This window comes from Dendrobium catenatum, unplaced genomic scaffold (assembly GCF_001605985.2).
Source record: "Dendrobium catenatum unplaced genomic scaffold, ASM160598v2 fragScaff_scaffold_156, whole genome shotgun sequence".
NCBI lineage: Eukaryota > Viridiplantae > Streptophyta > Magnoliopsida > Asparagales > Orchidaceae > Dendrobium > Dendrobium catenatum.
The window spans coordinates 8,480,797-8,501,306 of record NW_021318618.1 but is presented as its reverse complement, the minus strand read 5'-3'; the positions used below and the strand labels follow the sequence as shown (position 1 = coordinate 8,501,306).

The following is a 20,510-nucleotide window of genomic DNA, read 5'->3' as shown; positions in this document are numbered from 1 at the left end:
ATTCTTTTACACATGCAATGCTTAGCAACAAATGAAAAAATTTTTATTCATGCTTACCGATTTTTATTCATGCTACCCAGAAATGAGTTTAACTAATTTTTGGTTTTTCTTTTCACCAATGCTATTCCAAATTTTTTGTTGTTGTTTCTCATTCAAATCGCAGCCGCTGCCCGCGAGTACCGACATTGTCCTCTGCACAAGCCCGCCGACCTGGCCGTCGCCTGATCCTTGCCATCTCCGCACGAGCCCGGCGGTGTCTCGACGTCGCCATTCTCGGATTAAAGCTAAGTAAAGGAATTCTTTATTTTCGCTTTGTTTTTTTAAGATTAGTAATGGACAATGCTTTAGAGTTGGTCGGTCGGTTGCCGGCAGGAATAGTGAGCCAGAGATGAGGAACCTAGGCTTGCAACTTGAGGTCGGGTTGTAGTGAGAAATGGATGGAGGTGAGTGGATAGACACGGGATGAGGTAGTGAGTTAACGAAGACTTGGAGCTACTTTGCTTTGGAAGATTGGAGCTGTAAGAAGGGGCTGATTGTGTGGTTTGAGTGGTCGGAGATGGCCTATATGGTTGCATTTTTATTTTGCAATAATGCTTTTTCTAATAAACAGTTTATTTTTTTGAAGGGAAGTTATTTAATTCTGATGAAAACAAGTTAGGGAAAGACACAGTACGAGTTCCATAATCTATCCAATTATGAATTGAATTTGATAGGATCATATTATAAATTATTCAAGTATGAAATTATCTAGAGCTAAAGTTTTTACATATATTTTCTTATTTTATTTTTAAAGATTTATTTATGATTGAGCTTTGCTTGTATTTCTTAGATTTCCGATAACGCAGGTATTCTATCGTCGGAATCAATTTAGTGGAGGGCCGCAAGAGAAGATTCACTGCTTGTTGCTAGCTGCTAAACCTAAGTGAGTACTGTGGACGTAATATTTTGATATATTGATTCGTCTGAATAAAGTTTCATTTTTTAATATAGCCTCATTTTTTGATATACTTGAAATTATTTTTAATTCATAAATTATAATGAAATACTTAACTTTGCTTTGGCATTTATCTTATATATATATATATATATATATAATCATGCCTATCAATAAAATTATTTGACATCATTAAAAAAGAAGAGATTGTTACAATCTATTACCTCTACTCTGAGATATTGACGATTACAAATAATATTGATTGAATTTTATTATTCTTCATTAAATATTTTGAATTCTACTTATATTTGTGAGTAGTGACATTTCTGGCAGACCATATTGAAAGTTTTTTAGGGATGTTAGGCCCTTATGAACTAGCCTAAGGCTAACCAAGGGGGGGGGGGGAATTGGTATTTAAAATTTTCTCAATTACTTGTGTTCAAACACAAGGTGGTTTGACCAAGTATTTTTCTATTTCGGTTGGATTACATCAAGAATCAGCCTTAAGCCCATATCTTTTTGCTTTAGTCATGGATGTTCTCACTAGACATTTGCAAGAGGATGTACCTTGGCGTATGCTTTTTGCTGATGATATTCTTCTTGTTGATAAGACTAGAGAGGGGTTGAAGGTAAACTTGAATTATGGAGGTCAACTTTAGAGTCTAAAGGTTTTCGCTTGAGTAGATCTAAAACGGAATATATGGAGTGTAATTTTAGTAACATTAGACCTAATGAGGGAATTGTGACCTTGGGCGATCAAGTCATTAATAAGAGTACACATTTTAGATATCTTGGATCTATTGTTCAGAGTGATGGTGAAATTGATGGGGATATTATCAGCAGAATTCAAGTTGGATGATTGAAGTGGAGGAATGCATCGGGCTTATTGTGCGATAGAAAAGTCCCCTTCAAACTTAAGGGAAAATTCTATAAGATGATGGTGAGACCTATAATGTTTTATGGTGTCGAATGTTGGTCATTAAAAGAGAAGCATAATACTAAGTTAAATGTTGTAGAGATGAGGATGTTTAGGTGGATGAGTGGCTTGAACCTCAGGGATAGGATACAAAATGAGCATATACGTGAAAAGGTTGGAGTAACTTAAGTGGAAGATAAGATTAGAGAGAGTCGCCTTAGATGGTTTGGTCACATTAAATGGAGGCCTTCCGATGACCCGGTTAGGAAAGTTGAGTTATTAGATTTGACTTATGTTAAGAAAAGTAGAGGTAGACCTAAAAAGACTTAGTTAGAAAATATTAGAAATGATCTTTCTTTATTAGCTTTAAATGAGAATTTGACTTTTAACCGGACATAATGGCAAAAAAAGATTCATGTAGCCGACCACACGTAGTGGGAAAAAGGCTTGATGTTGATGTTGATGTTGATGGTTAGCTGTAAATAACACAATGCATGGCTCAAAACCTATATATAAAAGCAACCTTCTCCTCTAACCAATGGTTTAAGAATCCTTTAAAATTTGCCTAGTATCTTCAACTCTTAGTACCTTTTGCATATACATATTCTTTAGGCTCAATTTATTTCCCAAATTAGGGATATTCCTACAAATAAATGTAGATTTAGTTGATTTAAATTATCATCTTAACATTATGTCAATTATAAAAAATCATATAAATTGTCTTTAATAAATAATAAATCATGATAAATGTTGGATCCAATTATGTTTATGGGTAACACCCAACTTTACTAACAAGCCTACTTAGTGAGCTTTTGAGCTGGTATCTATTTGAGAATTGAGAGTTAAGAGTAGAGTTAGAGAAAAATAGTAAAGAAAAAGGATAGCAAATGATGTAGGCAAAGCTAGTTGTTTGGTGTTTTATGCTTTATTCAGATTGTTTGGTGGCAGTTGGATTTCCTGCTGAGTTTCTCTGCAGATTTCGGTTTCCCAAATGCTTGAAATTTGTTTTTTTTTTTCTGGTTTCATGTGATGGTCGTTCCCCTTCCCTATGTTGTTTAGGACTGCATTTTGTTGATTTCCTGTGCTGGCCGTTCCCCTTCCCTATGCTATTTCCTAAGTTTTGTGTTGGCTCCTATCGGTTATTTGAGGTGGCTCATTAATGTGAGTGGTTGGCTATTTTTCCCCTATAAATAGAGTTGTTTTGTTGCAATTTTTAGAAGAGAATGGAATGATTTTTTATTTACAAACCTGCAAGTTTTTCTAGCTTGCGAGCTAGCCTCCTTTTCCCTTTCCCTCTACTACTTCTTCTCGATTTTCTATCTCTTATTCTCTCTCCATGGTTCTCGCCCCATCTGTATCATTCTTCTCATAATTTATATAAGTTGTAATGTGTTGTGTTCTAAGGTTTTGTTCTTTTTTTTTTTAAAGTTGAAAGTGTTGTTGTGTCTTGTAAGTTGTAAGCGTTGTTATGTAATGTACTCATGTTCATCTATGTTTAAAGAAGACAAGTTTGTTTTAAATTGCAATCTTAAATTATTTTTTTTGTTGCATAAGCAAATATCAACTATGAGATCTAATATACTAGAAAAGATCCCTAATGCTTCTATTGGCCCATTATTATATGGTACGAGGGCTACATTAAAGGCTACACTTATAAAAATAAAAAAGTGCAATACTATGCAAAATGCCTAGGCTATGTTTCACCTCCTAGTTGGCTGAGGGAGAGAGGGAACTGTAGAACTATGATGAACTATGTCACGCCCCAAAATCTAAATTAGAAAGAATTTATCTTTTATCTTTTACTAATAACAATAAGAGCTACTTAAATTTTTTTCAATAATAAAATACTAGTGAAAAAAATATATTGATTAAAACGTCAATATATATTTGAATTCATTTCTCCAAAAATCATATACAAATATAACACACTGTCTACCCACTCATGACTACAAAAGAATAACTAAAGACAAAAGAGACAAAATGACAGTAAAATATGAAGAATCATGTATCTAATCAGTCTTGTATTCTTGATTCTCAAAGCCTAATAGATCACTAAAATGCTACCATTGAACTCCAAGTAGGGAAAAGAAGCAATATGCATATAATCACACAGTTCATAATAGTAGTAGTCAATATGATTATGAATTTGTACGAAAATAGTAAAACACATGTTATAGTAGTAGAGCTTATAAAGCCTATAAAATAATATAGTATTGATGTTGAAATGATAAAGATGTAAACCATCATTCTCAAACCAAGCATCATAGCAGTGCTCCTTATATGTGAATTAGTAAAGGATGAATCTACAAACCATTGTATTTAAAGGAAAGTCTGTAGACCTACCATCTTATATATGTATGAATCAGTCTCCAGCCAATTTTAGTAATAACCAGAATTTACTTGTTTTCATATATACTAAAGTCGCAATATTGTAAAAGTAATAACAAGTTATCACTCAATCACATGCTTATAATATTGATCTAGTATGGTTCAGAATTGTATTGATTATGCTAAGAAGTGTCACTAATGTCAAGTTCATGGAAACACCTTGAATCGGCCACCTAACTTAACATCTTGCAGTAGCATTATGGTCATTTGAAAATTGGGGTACCGATGTAATTGGCCCCATAAACCCACCCTCCTCAGAGCACCAATTTATCCTCATTGTCACTATTTTTTTTTTCAAAATGGACTGAAGCAATTTTCCTGAGGGAAGTTAAAGCATACAATATGATGAAGTTCTTTTGAGATCATATTGTCTATCGATTTGGGTTGACATGTCAAATCATATCTAATAATGACATTAAGAGTGCCAAAATCTATCAATTTAATGAGTGACATAAAATAAATTGATGCTACTTAATATATAATCAAGAAGCCAATAGTTTGGTTGAGGCATTCAATAAGACCTTGGTAAAATTACTTTAAGAAAATCCTCTCTAAAAATAAGAGTGAATGACATGATAAATTAATAGGAGTTATGTAGGCATATTGCACTACCTATAAAACTAAAACTCAAGCGACCCCTTACTCACTAGTGTTTGGAATAGAAGTAATACTCCCTCTTGAGGATAAGTAACTTTTGTATTGTTATTCAATATGGACTCACAAAAGAAGAAAATGCTCGCCTATGACTTTATGAGCTTGAAGCCTTAGATAAAGTTTGACTTTGAGCCCAATAAAGTTTAGAAATTTATGTAACATCCACTATTTTAAAACTCACGTAATTAATGCAAATTAAAATGAATGTTTGCATAATGTTGACTTAATTAGTAATTGTGAGCTTTAAAGCTGTAAATTCATTCTAACTAAGAAAAAAATTGAATAGGGAAGAGAGAAATATAAGATTTCAAAAGTGCCATTGGAGCTCTACAGCGTTAGGATTGCCAATGTTGGGCATTGAGCTCTTTATTTGGGAGTTGGATTTAGGGGAGCGTTGCAGTGCTGTGTTGCACCGCCGCAGCACTCAACTCTCTATTTATGAGATTTTGGGACGATCTAGAATATTTTGCCGAGTGCGGTGATGTTGGGATGGTGGGCACTGTGGTGCCAAATTAAAATGGGTATTTTAAAATAATAAATATCTAAAATCATTTTCAAACCCTCATCCCCCAACCACCTTGCAAGAGAAGGAAAGGGGAGGAGAAAGAGAGAGAAAAAGGGGGAAAGTTTGAAGGCCGTAGCTCGGGTTTCATTTCTCGGGTTAGTTAAGAATTTCGTAGAATACATGGTAAACCTCTGAACTCCGTTATCTAATTTCAATTCTAGTAAGTCTATGATATGATTAAAAATATATTTTTCTAAATTTTTATATTGTTTTCACTATATAACTTTTATTGTATTGTTGAATGTTTTATTCTGAACATTTTAGTTATAAGAAGTTAATTTTCTACTGATTGGATTTCTCTACACTGAATTTTGTGTGTATCAAACAAATGATAATTTGAGTTTTTGTAATAATTATATAAAAGGATTAAAACATTAATTCTGAATATTTCTCTGAAATTATAATTGAATTGGAAAATGTTTAGTAGGTAAGCTTTTATACATGTAAATTACTTTAGGCAATTTTGATATTTCATGCACCATCTTAATTGCATGTTAAAGCCATAATTACTCATTGTTCATTCAAACTGCATAGTTCATGACATGACAATGGAGAAGCTTTGAGTTCTAAAATATGAAAAGTGCACTGTTTGAAATGATACAAGGACTCTAAATGTTTTGTTATGGCCCCATCTATCTTGTGTGGATGTAGGAGGAATTATGACCTTACTTATTGAAAGTGGGTGTTAGAGTTTATTTTATTCCGTTCTGCTCTATTCTAGCCTCACTTGTTATATGCAAGTGTGGGAAGTTAAAAAGAGTTACAAGTCAAAAGTGGATTTATAAGTAAACATAGAGATATGTGCATTATATTCATGCATTGAATATTCTTATTAGCTAATAAATCAGATACAAATGATATTATGGTTTGGTTTCGACAGTTTCTGAATCTCTTTATGAATTCTGATAAAATGAAAAATTCAAGTGCAAGTAAACTCTGATGATAAGTGCTATATGATATTGATAGAAAACAATCACGGAACACAAGAAAAACAACATAATTTTAGAGAAATTTTGCAATAACGATGCAGTTTTCACAAAAATTTGTAGGAAAACAGAGAGAAAAACACTTGAAATTTAATAAGAGAAGAAAAAGAACAAGACGATACAATGAATCTTCAATTCGAGAGGAAGATTCAGCTCTCCATATCTCTAGTCGAAGCCTAGAGCCCAAGAACAAACTCTAGATCTCAATTTTAGATTTCACAAATTCAAGATGCCCCTAACTCTAGCAAGAAGAAAGCAATTAAAGACAAAGGAAATTTTCTTAATCCCTAAACAGCCCCTAGTTTGAATTTCCCCTCTAATACTAAGCACCATTGTTATGTGGGCACCTCTACTCCAACCGCCCCTTCCCTGTTAATTTCGCCCCCCTTAAACCGCCTCCTGTAGGTGAGAACCGGTCCAGGTTGGACCAGTTCAGCTGGCCCCCCTTGGGCCGGCATAAAATTACTCCCCTCCCAAAGACTCATATTGTTCTCAACGTAAAATGATGGGAACTGGTACTTCACCCTCTCATAAGGCTCCCAAGTAGCATCGAAGTCAGGAAGGTCCCTCCATTTAATAAGCACTTCTTTGTTTCTCTCTTTATCTGATCTTACCCCTCTCAGCTTCAGTGGTTCTAAGAACACTTCGAAGTCTTCTGTCAACGTGGCTGATAACTCTGCACTAACTGCATGCTCCCCTAGAGCTCTCCTCAGCTGTGACACATGGAACTAGATGTATGATGGCACATGGGGGTAACTTCAAGCGATACGCCACTGGTCCGGTCTTGTCCAAAATCTCGTAGGGGCCAAAATACCTTGGGGCCAATTTCTCATTCCTTCGGTTGGCAACTGCTCTCTGCGTGTAGGATCGCAATTTTAAGAACACCTTCTCCCGCAGTTCAAACTATATGTCTCTCCTATGTGTGTTTGCCTGCTTCTTCATGATTTTTTATACCCTCAACAGATGTTTCTTCAACTCCTCCAACACCTTATCCCTTTTCTTCGAGTATTGTTGTATTGATGAAACTGGTGTGCTCCCTTTCCCATAGTGCACCAAGTGTGGGGGGTCCCTTCCATACAACACCTTGATAGGGGTCATCTGAAAAGCTGAGTGGTAAGAGGTATTGTACTAAGATTCGGCCCATGCTAACCACTTGGCCCACATCCATGGGGTTTCAAAGCAAAGCACCTCAAGTAAGCTCCAAGCTTCTGTTTACTACCTCCATTTGTCCATATGTCTGTTGGCGGTAATCAGTACTTCTCTTGAGTATTGTTCCCTATAACCTGAACATGTCCCTCTAAAATTTGCTGAGAAACAACTTGTCCCGGTCAGAAACTATCGACTCTGGAATCACATGCAGTCTAATCATGTCCCTGATGAATGCTGCTGCCACTTTCACTGCGTTGTAGGGGTGTCGTAAGGGAATGAAAGGTCCGTACTTACTTAGTCTGTCCACCACCACCATAATGACTTTGAATCCCTCTGACCGTGGTAGGCCATCTATAAAATCCATAGACACTTCCTCCCATACCTTTTTTGGAAGTGCCAAGGGTTTTAGTAACCCCCCCGGAGCCATAGCCATGTACTTCTTTATGTGGTACACCTCACACCTTGCCATCATTTCGTCCACATCATTATGCATCACCTTCTAGTATAACTCAACAGCCAATCTTCTGTATATCTTCTGTACCCCGAAATGGCCTCCAACTGTACTCCCATGGAACTCTTGCAGTAGATGGGGAATATGGATGGAAGTTCGTGGCATCACAAACATCCCTTGATGTAATAGTCTCTCCCCCTCAAGTGAGTACCTTGGATGGCTACTCATATCTTTCATCAAATCCTCCATAATCTTCCTTAACTCCTCATCATGCATACTCTCTTCCTTGATAGCCCCCCAATCCACCATCAGTGGCACTGAAATTGTCATCTCGTGGAGCTCCCCAACACACCTTGATAAGGCATCAGTTGCTTTATTTTCTAGACCTTTCCTATACTGATCTCAAAATCATAGTCCAGCAATTTGGATAACCACCTCTGATGCTCCTCAGTCACCATACTTTGCTCTAATAAATATTTCATGCTTCACTAGTCTGTCCTGACAACGAAATGCCAACCCAATAGGTAAGGGCGCCACTTCTGAATAGCCAACACAATGGCCATCAGTTCCCTTTCATATACTGACTTCAGCCTAGCTCTGTCTGACAGAGTTTGGCTTAATTATGATATAGGTTTGTGGTTCTACATAAGTACGCCCCTAACCCATATCCGAATGCATTGGTCTCCACTACAAAAATTTGACTGAAATCCAAGAAAGCTAAAACTGAGACTTTAGTCATGGCTCTCTTCAATTTCTCAAAAGCCTGTGTCGCTGCCTCTCCCCACCAGAAGCTATCCTTCTTCAGTTGCTCGGTTAAAGGCCAAGCTAGGGTATTGTATCCCCGCACAAACTTCTGGTAGTAACCCGTCAATCCTAGGAAGCCCCTCAGCTCTCTCAAGTTCCTAGGTAGAGGCCACTTCTACATTGCTTCAATTTTATCTTGATTGCCTGCCACTCCCTCTTGAGATACCACGTGCCATAAGTACTCCACACTAGTCTGTGCGAAGCTGCACTTCTTCAGGTTAGCCCTGAGCTGATGCTCCTGTAGAACACTAAAGATCACCCTTAAATGCTTCTCTGTTGTCCTACTATACACAAGTATGTCATCAAAGAAAACTAAGACAAACCTCCAGAGGTACGGCCTGAACACTTGATTTATTAATGATTGGAAGGTAGCAAGGGTGTTTGTAAGCCCAAATAGCATCACCATGAACTCTTAGTGCCCCTCATATGTCCTGAAAGTTGTCTTTTGAATATTCTCATCATTCATTTTGATTTGATAGTAGCACGACTTCAAGTCCGTCTTGGAAACCACTGCTCCATGAAACTCATCCAATAATTCATCGATCACCGAAACAGGGAACTTATCAAGCAGGGTCTCCTTATTTAATGCCCTATAATACATAAAAAACCTCCAACTTCTATCCTTTTTCTTGACCAGCAAGACTGGACTGGAGAAATGATTCACAATTGGCTTGATGATCCCCGCCTCTAACATCTTTCTAATCAGTTTTTCAATCTCATCCTTTTGAATTTGGGGATTACGGTATAGTCGTACGCTAATTGGTGATCCCCTCCAAAATGATTGCATGCTCCTGATCTCTAGGTGGGGTAGGCCTTAAGGCAGTTAGAAATCTCACTGAACTGTTGTATGAGTTGTACTGCAAGAGGGATATCTCCCTCTTCCCCCACACTGATCCCCTCCAAGCGTTGTAGTTCCACCAAATATCCTCCTCCCACCTCCTTAATGCTCCTGATCGTGGATTTGAGATATACTCCAGCTCTAGACAGTCTTGCATTGCCCTGAATCACCATCCTCCTTCCTCCCACCACCAACTCCATCCTCAGAGCTCTCCAATTGACCTTGGTATCCCCCAAGGTCTGCAGCCACTTCATCCCCATAATGACTTTAGTGCTTCCCATCTTCAAGGGAACAAAATCCTCTCTCACCTGTATCCCCTGAATAATCAACACCACTCCCATACAAACTTCCCTACTCATTTCCACCTTTCCCGTGCCCATCATCACCTCATAGCCTCCTGTATCCACTAATTTCACCCCCAACAGATCAACTATTTAGGTGAAGATGAATTTTGGGTTGCCCCACTATCTATTAACACCACCACCTCTCTATCACTCTCCATTCACTTTAATTGTGTGATTCGGAGTAAATCACACCACTGTGTTTAGGGAGACTTTTGCCACATCCATGTGCAATATCTCCTCTTCCGCCACCTCTAACCCACTCTCACCTCCCTCTTCAGCTTCCTTGTCATCAAAGACGGTGAGAACCTGAAGAATTCGGTCCTTACACCTATACCCCAACATGTATTTCTCATCACATCTAAAATACAACTCGTTTGCCCTCTTCTCTTGTATCTCCTTCTCAGTCAGCCTTTTGAAGTTTCCCCTATTACCCCCTCCTCCAACTTTCTCCTTTGGCACTTCCTTTAGACTCCCTGGTGTAGGTCCCTTGGGAGCTAAGAAGATGGTGGTTATCCTGTATGATCCTCCCCGAGTTGCTCCCCTTTGGCCCCCTCTCCAGATGCTTCTGGTCCACCAATTGTGCTAGCTCCATGACCTCTCGCAAGTCTCAATGCCTCATCACCCTAACTGTTGCCCGAATCTCCGGTTTAAGCCCCTTCATAAAGTTTTCCTCTAGCACTATCTCTGAGAGTCGGTCTAGTCTGATGGCCAGATGCTCGAACCTATCACGGTAATTTGTCACGGTCCCCTTCTGTGTTAGGGTAAAGAATTGCTCATAGAAATATCCTATCCTATTGGTTCGAAAACGTTCTAGTAAACAATCTTTGAACTCCCTCCAATTTCGAATGGGTTGCCTCATGCCATGCCATCGGTGCCATGTCAGTGCCTTCCCTTACAAACATAGTTCTACAGCCGTCAGCTTCTCTTCCTCTATCAACCCATTGACAACAAAGTAATGCTCCACATTGTAGATCCAATCATGGTTATCCTTGCCCTCAAAGATGGGCATCTTCAGCTTTCTTACATTCGGGTCACCCCGGTTTCCCCTGAATCCTCCATAACCTTCCATTTTCTGAAGAGGAGGTGCTCCTCAATTGTCACGGTCTTCTCTCCGGCGATCATACCCAAACCCTGTTAATTCCGTCCCCTTTGAACTGCCTCCTGTAGGTGAGAACCGGTCCAGGTTGGACCGGTTCAGCTGGCCCCCCTTGGGCCAGCATAATAGACATCTCTGATATTTTTGAGAAAGTATTATATGAAAATATATACAAGTAATTCCTTTAAATCTGAGTATATGTTAATAATCTTTTCTAGTAACATATAACCTTGTTCTGTCATTAATGAATCTTTAAATATTTTAAATAGATATTAATATATGTGATGAGTTAGTGATGGAAGTCTACTGAGCTGTTTAGCTCATTCTATTATATTTCTCTAACTTTCAAGAAAAGGGAAAGGCCCAGCAGAGTAGAAGGATAAGGATAATGTCATTTGAGTCGGCTGTTGAGATATTTTTGTAATATGGTTTTAATTCCTTTTGATATATAGATTTGGTGAAACTAGATTATTGTATGTATGGGTTTTGAAGAAAAGAAATTGAAATGAGATTTTTTATTATTACATTGGATTTTGTAGTTAGCTCTGGTTGATTCTACTTTGTAGTTGAGTCAAAATTGTAGGTTTAGGCATTCAATCTTTCTATTAGATTCTAGTGCATCTCAACTTATAGGGCAAGAATGACTAGGTCTTATGATCAAATGGTCCGCCCTAGAAGATCCAATGTTGTTGAACTCATTCTTGTTCGTCAAAGACCTATAATTCATCATTGTCATATCAGTGACAAATTTGACACAAATTAGGAAAGATCCTTCATTGTTGAAAACGTATAAGAAGGAGAAGCTTATCAACTTATCAATATGGAATGTGCAAGATTATGCTAGTAAAAACATGTATGTATGTATACAAAAATAATGATACAATAAAAATCTGTTATCTTTCTTCAGCATAATAAAAAAAGAAGTTCGCTATAGTGTACATTTCAATACAAAATTACAATCGAGAGCAAAAGAAGTATAAATTTGCTGGCCTATTACCTTGTCTGGAGGTGCGGTGGAACAACACTTGATGAAAGTGAGAGAAACTTAAAGAGTGTTTCAACCTTTTGATGAGCATGGACCTTGGTAGCTTGAAAGGAAGTGTGGAGTGTTACGGTTCTTCCTGAACCGACCAAACCAATCCAACCTGGGCCGATTCAGGTTTATAGGAGGCGAGCTAAGCCGCCTCCTTAGAAAACTGCCCAAGCGTGTGGACCCCCCTTGGGCGGCAAATAGAGAGAGGGAAGGGGCAGCTAATGCATAGGGAAACTATTCTGAATTTGGTTTATTTTAGGAAGCTTTTTATTGGATTTTATTAGCAAGATATGTATTAAAAGATGATGAGAGGCTAGGATTAGGGCATGCATGATTATTGTTTTCTCTTGGAGTTCTCTTTATGGCTTTGGGCTCTAGATTCATCGTCTAGAGATTGGGAGAGAACGATCCTCCTCTTGAATTGAGGATCAGTTGTATCTTTGTTTGTTCTTGCTTGTGGTTTGATTTCATAATACAATATGCTATTTTTTTATTGTTTTTATTGGAGATCTTGAAGTTTTCTCATTGTTTTCACCAATTCTTGTTAGGTTTGCTTGCGAACTCAAGTATTTCTCATTAGGGTTACTTGTGAACTCAAGTATTTCCTATCAAATTGGTATCAGAGCAAGTCTTGGGACCATCGGGGGCTGATTTTTTTTTGAAATTTTAGTGGCAAAACTCCATCATGAGGAAGAAAACCTTGCTGATTTTTGCTCCAAAAATCAGAATTTTTTTATGGCGGCTAAGAAGGTAGATGCGTTGGAAGAATATTTGAATGAGAGATGGGCCAAATAAAAGCTGTAGTGGAAGATCGAATCTCCTTCTTAGAAGACAATGTTTCATCTGTGGAAGACAAAGTTTCGTCCATGGAAGACAAAGTGTTCGATCTTCATTTGATGGTGGGAAGTTATTGGAAAATCAAATCCAAACGGCGGCATCGAAGGCAAAGGGACCAACGGGAAAATTTGCAAATTCTAATTTTCGTAGGAGGGAGAACGATGAAGAAATTATTAAGGAGAAAGGGGGAAGGTATGTAGAGAGATAGGGAAATAATGATCAAGGAGTAAAGGGGGCTGGTTGGGAGAGAAAGGAGGGAAATTATGAGAAAGGATGTAAGAAAATGAAGAGGGGTTTGAAGATGAATATGTAAGGGAAGATCGGGAGACGTGAGGAGTGCAAAGCACTTGGAAGAGGGGAAAATATGGAGGAATACGGGGAAACGGGGGAGAGACAAAGGCGAGGAACCTGAAGATGCCGATTTTTGAAGGGGAGAAACTGACAGCAACAGGCCTATGTTTGGAAGGGAAAGCATTGTCATGGTTCCAATGGAGGGAGGGACCTAAGGAGATCTTTACGAAGCTAGAGAGCATTCAAAGACTGTTTATTAGAACGTTTCCAAACCGATGAGGATGAGACTTTTATGAGCAATTTTTGCACTGGTGCAGGACGGATCAATGGCAGACTATTGAGAACGGTTCGAGCACCTAGCCAGTTGGGTGGAGCGATTATCAAAGATCGCATTTGAGGAAAACTTCATGAAAGGGCTTAAGGCATAGATCAGGGTGACGGTGAATGTCATGATGCCTCGTGACTTGGGAGAGGCCATGAAGTTAGCACAACTGATAGAAAATTAGAAGAACCTAGAGAAAGGAGCCAGGAGCAGCAGCTCAGGAGGCACATACAGGATGACGACCACCCACTTAGCACCCAAGGGTCCTATAACAGGAGGAGTTTGTGAGGCCACCAGGGAGAAGACTAGAGGAGGTAGTGGGGGAAATTTCAAATGGTTGACGGAGAAGTAGATGCATGAGAAGAGGGCTAAGGGGTTGTGTTTCAGGTGTGATGAGAAGTACACTCCAGGACATAGGTGTAGGGACCAAACTCTTTAGGTTTTCACTGTCTGTGATGATGAGGGAACTGAGGAAGGAGGCGAAGGGGATTTAGTGGAGGAAGAGGAGGAAAAGCTGCATCTAGATCTGCCAGAGATTTCCCTGAACTCGGTGGTATGATTCATTACTAATCATACCATGAAGGTGAAGGGGGATATAGAGGGCAAGGAGGTAGTGGTTTTGATTGATAGTGGGGCTACCCACAATTTCCTTCCACTTAGGTTATCGATCAATTGAGAGTGAAATTGGTGGACACCAGTTGTTATGGGGTGATGATGGATACTGGGAAGGTGGAGAAAGGCCAGGGGATTTGTAGAGGAGTGGTGTTAACCATCCATGGCATTCAGGTGAGGGAGGGCTTTCTCCCATTGGACTTAGGGAGTATAGATGTCATCCTGGGGATGAAGTGACTGCAAACCTTGGGGGATATCAAGGTCAATTGGGGAGCCCTCACGATGGAGTTAATGGTGGATGGAAGGAAGGTGATGATCAGGGGAGATGCAAGGTTATCCATATCCTTGGTGCCTATCAAAACCATGGTAAGGAATATCAAAGAGGTGGGGGAAGGCTATTTGGTGGAGCTGCACAGGTTGGAGGGAGTTAGATTGGAGGAGGGAGGGGAGATCCCCTTCTCCATACAACCATTGATACAATAATTCCAGGAGGTGTTTCAACTGCTTTAGGGATTGCCACCACCGAGGGAGCAAGTGCATGCTATCACTCTGAGGGATGGTGTGCCACCCATCAGCGTTAGGTCCTACCAATATCATCAATTTCAAAAGGATGAGATTGAGAAGCTGATCAGAGAAATATTGGAGGCAGGTATTATCTGACCTAGTATTAGCCCTTTTTTAAGTTGCGTTACTAGTGAAGAAAAAAGATGGCACCTGAAGGTTTTGTGTGGACTATAGGGTGATCAACAAGGAAATTGTTCCAGATAAGTTTCCTATACCAGTGATTGATGAACTGCTGGATGAATTGAGTGCGGCGGTGATGTTTACCAAGATAGATCTGAAATCAGGATATCATCATATCAGAATGAAGAAGGAAGATGTGCCAAAAATTGCTTTTAGGACTCACGAGAGGCATTATGAGTTCCTAGTGATACCTTTTGGCCTCATTAAAGCCCCAGCTACATTCCAGTCACTTATGAATAAGGTCTTCAAACCTTATCTTCGGCGATTTGTCTTGGTGTTTTTTAACGATATCCTAGTTTACAGCAGGACAGAGAATGAGCACTAGTAGTATTTGAGGAGGGTGTTAGAGTTGTTACAGGAGCATCAATTGATCCCAGACGAGTGTGGAGTATTTGGGCCATATTGTGTCCAAGGAGGGGGTGGCATCCGATCAGTCAAGGATTGAGGCTATGTTGAGATGGCCATTACCAAAGAACCTGAAAGAGCTGAGAGAGTTCTTTAGACTTATGTGGTACTATAGGAGATTCGTAAAAGGGTACAACACTATAGCATGGCCACTAACAGAACAGCTGAAGAATGATGGCTTACTATGGGGAGAGGAACCCCCAACAGCCTTTGAGAGGCTGAAGAAAGCTATGACTACGGTGCCAGTCTTAGCCTTACCAGTCTTCACTCAGGTCTTCGTAGTGAAAGCAGATGTTTTAGGGTATGGACTGGGAGCAGTACTCATGCAGAGTCTCCTACTGATTGCTTTTTTCAGCCAGGTGTTGATAACTAGAGCCAGGCTGAAATCAGTATATGAGCGAAAATTGATGGCCATCGTCTTGGCCATCCAGAAGTGGCGACCGTACCTGCGAAGAAGACACTTCATTATCAGGACAGACCAGCAGAGCTTGAAATACTTATTGGAGCAGCGGATGGTGATAGAGGAACATCAAAGGTGGCTGTCCAAATTATTGGGGTATGATTTTGAAATCCAATACAGGTCAGGAGTGGAGAACAAAGCAGCAGATGCCTTGTCTAGGTGCATGGGAGAGCTGCAGGTGATGGAGTATTGATTCCATTGATGTTAGATTGGGAGGCCATCAAGGATGAGGAGTTGGGGAAGATTATGGCCGATTTACTGAGGGAAGGGAGTAGCCATTCGAGGTATTCATTGGAGAGCGAACGACTACTGTATCAAGGGAGGTTTGTGTACCCCAAACCTTAGTCCACATTCCATCCTTACTCCAAGAGTTCCATGGGAGCATTGTGTGTGTGTGTGGGGGGGGGGTCATTCAGGAGTGCAAAAGACATACAGAAGGCTAGCCTCAAAGCTGTACTGGAACACAATTCATAAAGATGTGGAGCAGATGGTGGCCAAATGTGAAATCTGCGAGAGAAACAAGTATTTGGCTATGTCACCAGGAGGACTACTACAACAGTTAACTTTACCAAGGCAGGTATGGGAAGAGGTATTCATTGACTTCATAGATGGGCTAGCCTGTCAGAAGTAGTCATAATGATTCTTGTGGTAGTGGACAGATTGAGCAAGTATGCTCATTTCATTCCTTTATGACATCCATATACCGCAGTGATAGTAGCATCAGGTTTCATCAAAGAGGTTGTCAGATTGCATGGGTTACTAGAGGCAATAGTATCAGATAGAGATAAGGTGTTCCTCAGTTATTTATGGAAAGAGTTGTTCAGATTACAGGGGAAAATTCTGAAAAAGAGCACTGCCTACCACCCACAGACGGATGGCCAAATAGAAGTGGTCAATAAAAGCTTGGAGACCTACCTCTGATGTTTTGTGTCGGAGATGCCCAAGTTATGGGCCAAGCGGTTATTATGGACGGAGTATTGGTACTACACCTCCTACCATTTCGGCTTCGTAAATGCACCCTTCAAGGTGTTGTATGGAAGGGACCCACCTCACTTAGTGCACTTCAGACAGAGCAGCACTCCAGTTTCATAAGTAGAGAAGTACTTAGAGGAGAGGGACAAAGTTTTAGGAAGAATTAAAAAGACATCTGTTGAGAACCCAGCAAATCATGAAGAAATAAGCTGACATGCATAAAAGGAACATCCAGTTTGAGGTAGGAAAAAGGGTGTTTTTGAAGCTCAAACCGTATAGGCAAAAATGAGTCACCAATAAGAGGAATGAGAAGCTTGCCCCAAGATACTTTGGGTCTTATGAGGTTTTGGAGAAGATTGGAGTAGTTGAGTATTGACTGAAACTACCACCAACGGTGACTATATACCCTGTTTTTCATGTATCCCAGTTAAGAAGGTCAAGTGGAGATATACAACTAGCTCGGAGTTACCAGTGACACTCACGGAGGACTTAGATGTGATTTTGGAACCCTTAGAGCTGATGGGGGTTCGCCAGAGGGAAGATGGAGCTAAAGAAGTGCAAATCAAGTGGAAAGGCCTTTCGGACTACGATGCCACGTGGGAATCTTATGAGAGGATGAAACATTAGTTTCCCAGTTTTCACCTTGAGGACAAGGTGGTTCTTTGGGAATGAGGTATTATTACGGTTCTTCTTGAACTGACCAGACCGACCCAACATGGGTTGGTTTAGGTTTATAGGAGGCGGGCTAAGCTGCCTCCTTAGAAGACTGCCCAAGCGTGTTGGCCCCCTATGGCAGAAAATAGAGAGAGGGAAGGGGGCGCTAATGCATAGGGAAACCATTTTGAATTTGGTTTATTTTAGGAATTTATTTGCTTTTATTAGGAAGATATGTATTAAAAGAGGATGAGAAGTTAGGGTTAAGCCATGCATGATTATTGTTTTCTCTTGGAGTTCTTTATGGCTTTGGACTCTAGATTCATCGTCTAGAGATTGGGAGAGAACGATCCTCCTCTCAAATTGAGGATCAATTGTATCTTTGCTTGTTCTTGCTTGTGGTTTGATTTCTATAATACAATCTACTATCTTTGGATTGTTTTCATTGGAGATCTTGAAGTTTTCTCGTTGTTTTCAACAATTATTGTTAGGTTTGCATGTGAACTCAAGTATTCCCCATTAAGGTTACTTGTGAACTCAAGTATTTCCTATCATGGAGCCAATCTATGACATTCATGCTGTCTCTATCAATATGCATGCCATTTGCCTCAAACATATATATATAAACATATATATATATATATGGTTCAATGAATTATTGGAGGAGACACGAGCAGCCTCAGGCTTAACTTATGTGCTGTCCCTGCAAAGTTGTTTACTTGCAGCAAGAAGGAGATCTCCATTGTTGTTCCTTATAACAGTCACATGACCGGCATTCTGAGAGAAGAGGAGAGTGCCTTCGATGTTGATTTTGAGCCATCTAGGAGGGGGAGGGCACAAATGCAGGGAGAATGCAATGGCTGGCATTGGTTGGTGGCCCATTGCTCCGTTGACAACCCATTCTTCAAGTTGGTTATGAAATCACAGTAGTATGAATGAACATCAAGTTATTTGTATTCTTTTCGTTGATAATACATAATATTATTAGTTTGATTTAGGTTTTATGATACACAATGATATGCTTAAACTGGTGCTACTTCGTGGTGGATTCTTGCTTAGTGATTCCGAGTTCATGATATAGGTACTAAGTAAACAAACAACGCTGTATGTATTCTTTTTGACATGATCTATTATTTTCGAACGATCATGTTCAGAAATAGCTCTACTAATACTTATTTTGCTGAAATAAAACAACATTTATGTTCTTCTAGGATGAGTACGGATTTTATCGCTTGTCGTGTCAATGGTATGCTTTGTCATTTAGATATCAATATTAGCCTTTATTTTCCTAAAGTTTTATCTTGTAGCACTGCGTGTAATGATATTCTGCATGTGTTAATTCTTGGCGGTGGTACCATGAATGTGGATATGAGCTGTCAATTTTAAGACTTTATATAGATGCTATGCTAAGACTGAAAGCTACGGCAATGGCTTGGTATGCTCTATCCACTAAACAGATTCTTCCAGCGTAATTTGCCTTTTGGTTGCTTTGTGATTGAAACATATCCAAAGGCTTTTTATCATTATTTGATTGCATATCCACTATTGAAAAGATCTTTAACTTTTATGTCAAATCAATTGGAATTTTCTAACTTTGGTTAGGTTTCTTTCACCTTACCTGGAATGATTCTGAATTAGACTCCTGCAATTAATCCCAGGAAGGGTGTTGTAATTTTCCTCTAATTTTTTGGTCATTTATACTAATCAAAGTCTGTTCTTTCATTAGCTTCTATAACTAAAATTTAACATGGCAGTCTGGGGTAACAACATTAACACAACTACACAAGAAACATAGAATGATAGGAAGGTCAAATTACAAGGGCTCAATCCATAAAATTTGTAGTTGAGTATGGTGGATCCATCATGAAGAGCAAAATAAAGACCTTTACTAGAAATTACTTATTTAGTTTTCTTATTTAAATATTATGTTGTGAACATTATTCATTTGCTAAATATTATGTTACGCATGTGGCTTATTGTGTGCATGCATAAAATTTAGGTTTCAAATTAAATTTTCAAAACTTAAATTATAATAGAGATGGAGAATTATCCTAAACAAATATCTTATAACTAATTAAGCAATTAATTAAAATATTTAATAAAGGAGGGGCTGGCCTTGGTAGTTAGCACAAGGTGGTTATATGTAATTATATGGAGGGCCGACCACTATGTCTCTTTCCTTTTTTTTTCATTTGAATTATGTGCTTTGTAAACACTAATAAAATGTGTTGTTCTTTGAAATGTAGAAGATAGGGTATTTGAAATTTGATTTGGAGTGAATTCCAACAAGCTTAGGCTAATTAGTGGTCAGCCAAAAAGGGACGGTTTGATAATCTTCCCTATCCATTCACTTTGGTGAGTGAATGATTCTTTTATCTTATGTATTTTTTTAATTCTCTGTTGTGAGTGTGTCCCTTGATGTATTTCTTGCATTATAATTTCAAATCTCATAATTTTCCCCAGAATTCCCATAGTTTATCCTATCTAGAGTGGTTGGCCAAGCATAGACTAAAACTAGACAAAGTCTAGTTACGGTGGCTATATGGTGGCCATAAACCATACAAAAAAATTTAAAAACTTCAGACTTGTTTTTAACTCATCCTCCTTCCTCCTACAAGTGTTTTAACTAAAGTTCCCTTGCGACATGTTGTGTTTCTAAAGCATAAATCCTAACCCTGAAAAATTAACGAGACAAAAACAACAACAATAACAACAAGTCTTTATCCCACTACGTGGGGCCAGCTACATGAATCATTTTTCTCCATTGTGTTATATTAAGAGTCAAATTTTCATTTAAATCAAATAAAAAATGTTATTTCTAATATTTTCTAACTAATTCTTTTTATGTCTATCTCTATCTTTCTTAACTTGATCACCCAAAGTCACGGTCCCCCCACCAGTTCTATTACTCCTAAAATTACATTTCATATATTCAATTTTAGATCTACTTTACACTCTAGAGTTGACCTCCATAGTTTAAGTTTATCTTCAACTCCCTCTCTTTAGTCTTATCGACAAGAAGAATATCATCAACAAAAATCATACACCATGGTAC

General features: G+C 38.8%; 1 protein-coding gene across 2 annotated transcripts in view; it reads left to right on the top strand.

Annotated features, from left to right (window-relative positions):
* LOC110097570 (DCN1-like protein 3) overlaps positions 1 to 18,513 on the top strand; it is a 72,612-nt gene extending 54,099 nt beyond the window's left edge. The window contains exons 11-12 of one of the 2 annotated variants that reach the window (XR_003699811.1): positions 846 to 922; positions 18,181 to 18,513. The gene's annotated coding sequence lies outside the window, so the exon portion shown is untranslated. Of the gene's footprint in view, positions 1 to 845; positions 923 to 18,166 lie in introns of both variants that reach the window. The other variant, XR_003699809.1, reaches the window with a different exon arrangement.
* The last annotated feature ends 1,997 nt before the right edge of the window (positions 18,514 to 20,510 follow it).